The sequence below is a fragment of the Trichosurus vulpecula genome, chromosome 3, assembly GCF_011100635.1.
Source record: "Trichosurus vulpecula isolate mTriVul1 chromosome 3, mTriVul1.pri, whole genome shotgun sequence".
Classification (NCBI taxonomy): Eukaryota; Metazoa; Chordata; class Mammalia; order Diprotodontia; family Phalangeridae; genus Trichosurus; species Trichosurus vulpecula.
In genome coordinates, this window is record NC_050575.1 from 311,401,846 (window position 1) to 311,405,292 (window position 3,447).

Sequence of the window (3,447 nt, forward strand, 5' to 3'; positions counted from 1 at the left end):
AGGGCTTGGAGGGGTTAGAAGATTTTTCAATGATCATAAACTAGTAATTGGTGAATGAAAGACTAACGCCCAGGTTTTCTGACCTCATCAACATATATCTATCCTGTACACTAACCCACTAAATTATGAACTCCTCCAGGGCAGGGAATTCTTTTGCCTTTCTTTGTATCTCTAGTGCTTAGCGCAATGCCTGGCACATAGCAGTTGTTTAATAAGATTTTATTGACTGACTGACATTAGTCCTTGGGGGTCCCAGTCTCTTTTATGATGTTACTAGGATCCAAAAAGATCTCAATAGTCTGTCTTACTAAGCTGAATCAAATAAGATCAAATTTAATAAGGATAAACAGGAATAAATTTAAAAGGCTTATCTTTGGATACCAAAAAAATGTCACAAATATAAAATAGGGAGGCATGATTGGTTGTTAATTTTCCTGAAAAAGATCTAAGGTTTTTAGTGGCTTGCAAAGTCAGTGTGGCAGCAGTATGATATGATGGGTAAAACAGCTAATGTGATCTTAGATTACAGTGAGGTAGACCTTTCAGGAATAAGGAAGAAGTGATAGTCCCACTGTATTCTGCCCTCATCAGACCTCTATAGAAACATCATGCTCAGTTTTAGGCACCACGGTGTAAGAAGGATGATGGTAAGTTGGAAAGAGTACAGAGGAGGGCTATTAGAGATGTGAAGGACCTTGAGTTCATGTCAGATGAGGACTGAGTGAAGAAACTAGGAATGTTTATCCTGAAGGGGAAGACTTGGGATGGACATGAGAGATATCTTCTCCTATTTAAAGGACTGGAATGTGAATGAAAGGTTAGACTACTATTTGGTCACAGAAGTCAAAACCAAGGATCTTCCTTCGAATTTCCTCTGGCCCACACTGGACTGGATCTTGGGTGCTAAAGTCATGGATGTGAAGAACTCTGGCCTGGTTACTCCTAAAAGAACTATCTTAAGTGTCAGCACAAAAAAAATTAAAGACAATGCTGCAGATTGGCATACTTTATTATCGAAATGGGAGACTCTCAATAGTATGGGGTTTTGTATTGCAAACAAAATAGGAAATATCAAAATCAGTGCACTTACTGAAGACAAGGTAGAACTAGAATGCAGCAGCATTGCTTCTGGCTTTCATTCTCAAAAGCTACACCCAAAATATAATTAGGAATTTGAGATGTTATACAAAGAACTTCATGACACCTTGGAAAAGTCAGCTAAGGTACAGATGAAAATGGACAAGTTAACATCAACCACTAAAGGAATTCTAGAAAATTACCATTGTGGAAATGGAAATTATCAAATACCCCTTTTCCATACGTGGCCTACTACCTACTTCTGTGAAATTTCCCATAAGCTTTCAGAAATGTACAAGAAGAAAATACTCCTCAAATGCATCATTGGTGAAGAGCTCGCCCATGCTACAAACCAGGATCTCACTTTAAGTTACTTATCTTTGTGGTTGTACCAGCCCCATAGTAAGAACAGCAGGCTTGATGTGGAAAGCATGCTAGTTGAAATTGGACATCGAGCATTATAATTTTTTCTAAAACCATTTCATTTTTAAGTCCAAACTCCTGAAACCAAAATGAACCTTTCTTTCCAGGTCTAATGATATAGGCCCATGGTTGCCTCATACACTTCCTTTCAGGGTCACAGCTCTACTTCTTTTCTCGCTTGCATAATGAGTTGCTTGATTCCACCATATATACACACTCACATACACACACACACACACACACACACACACACACACACACACACACACGTATATATCAACACCAGTCTGGTAGTAACTTTGAAAGTTGTTGCTAGTCATCCATTCAGTAACTACTGTGAAAACCATGACCCTCCTTCTTTGACAAAAACTACTAGGAAATCGATGTTTGGCTGAAAATGTTTAGATCAGCATTTATTTCCACAATAAGTTCCAAATGGATTCTCAGTCTACTGTTTAAAAAAATAATAATACCCACACAAAGGGGTGAGATCAGGAAAATGAAAGGAGGTACCTTTCACAATTATAAGTAGGAGAATTCTAAACCAAAGGATAGAGGTACAAAATTTAAATGCAAACAAACAAAACCAAGAGAAGCTAACTTGGGAAAAAGTAGTTTAATCAAATAACAGAATAAAATCTGTTACAGGAAATTAATATAAAAATATGAGCCCCATGTAACTAACCGCACTTTTTGTGGAAGAAACAAGAAATTTGAATTACTCAGAGAAACTAGGGAAGATTTGTATGAACTTATGTAGAAAGAAGAAAGCATAATCAAGAGACATGTTTCATGGAAAGAAAAACACCCCAAAAAATGAAGGTTAAGGTAAATAACTAATATTAATCAGAAGACTGATGAAGCATGTTTCTTTCTCTCAGTGGGTTGATGGGTTTTCTTGGGTGTGGAATAGTGTGTCAGTAGTGTATCAGTTTAACTTGCTTAACTGTTTTTGTTACAAAGGGGAGTGGGAGCAGAGATAAATATATAAATGCCGTTTTTTTAAAAAGCAAAAACTTTCTTTTGAAAATGAAGTCAAAGGGGCAGCTAGGTGGTGCAGTGAGTACAGCACCAGCCCTGGGGTCAGGAAGACCTGAGTTCAAATATGACCTCAGACACTTGACACACTTACTAGCTGTGTGACCTTGGGCAAGTCACTTAACCCCAAATTGCCCTGCCTTCCCCTCTCAAAAAGAAAAAAAAATTAAAAAAATAAAATGAAGTCAAAACCAGAAGCAATCAGTGAAAGTTGCATAGAAGCCAATTTAATCTTAAAGTCAAGAAAAACTTCTAACAATGAAAGTTGTCCAAAAAGTAGAATTGTCTGTCTTGAGAATTAGAGGTTTTCAAGCTTGAGTGCTCTGGGAATGGTAGAGTTCTCCCACCTCCATACCATTATTTCTCTTTCTAGTCCATCCTTCATAACCAATATCTGAAGGAAATAACTTCTGCAGAGAAGGAGTCAGCCATCCCTATTGACTACCACCAATTGCCACTTATAGACTATAAAAGTCAGCCTAGTTGATGCAGTAAGGTATGCCAATGGGGAGACAGAAGGGTTGAACTATCATCACTATCACCTTGACCACCATATCCTGTCAGACACTGGTAGAGATGGTCCAGGACCCTAAACCTAAGAATTTTTGGAATAGCAATGCTTTCAGCCCAGTGTCCATAACCATCATCCTGGAAAGCAATCCCCATGAAGATTCAACCTGAGAACTCTTCATACAGGTACTACAGCCACATCCATTGAAGACCCAGAATAGAAAATTCTTGTCAGCAAAGTCTTTGGCACCATCAAATGGTTCAACATCAGACACCTAATTTTATCAGTAGAAATGACGTTTTAAAAAGAGGCATTACTATCTGCTTTGCCACCACATCCTAGAGGCCATCAGACCTTTCCATGTAACTTACAGCTAAAACCCTCCCTATGAATTACCC

General features: G+C 38.1%; 1 pseudogene; it reads left to right on the top strand.

The window, feature by feature from the left end:
* The first annotated feature begins 911 nt into the window (after positions 1 to 911).
* LOC118841080 lies at positions 912 to 1,541 on the top strand (annotated as a pseudogene).
* The last annotated feature ends 1,906 nt before the right edge of the window (positions 1,542 to 3,447 follow it).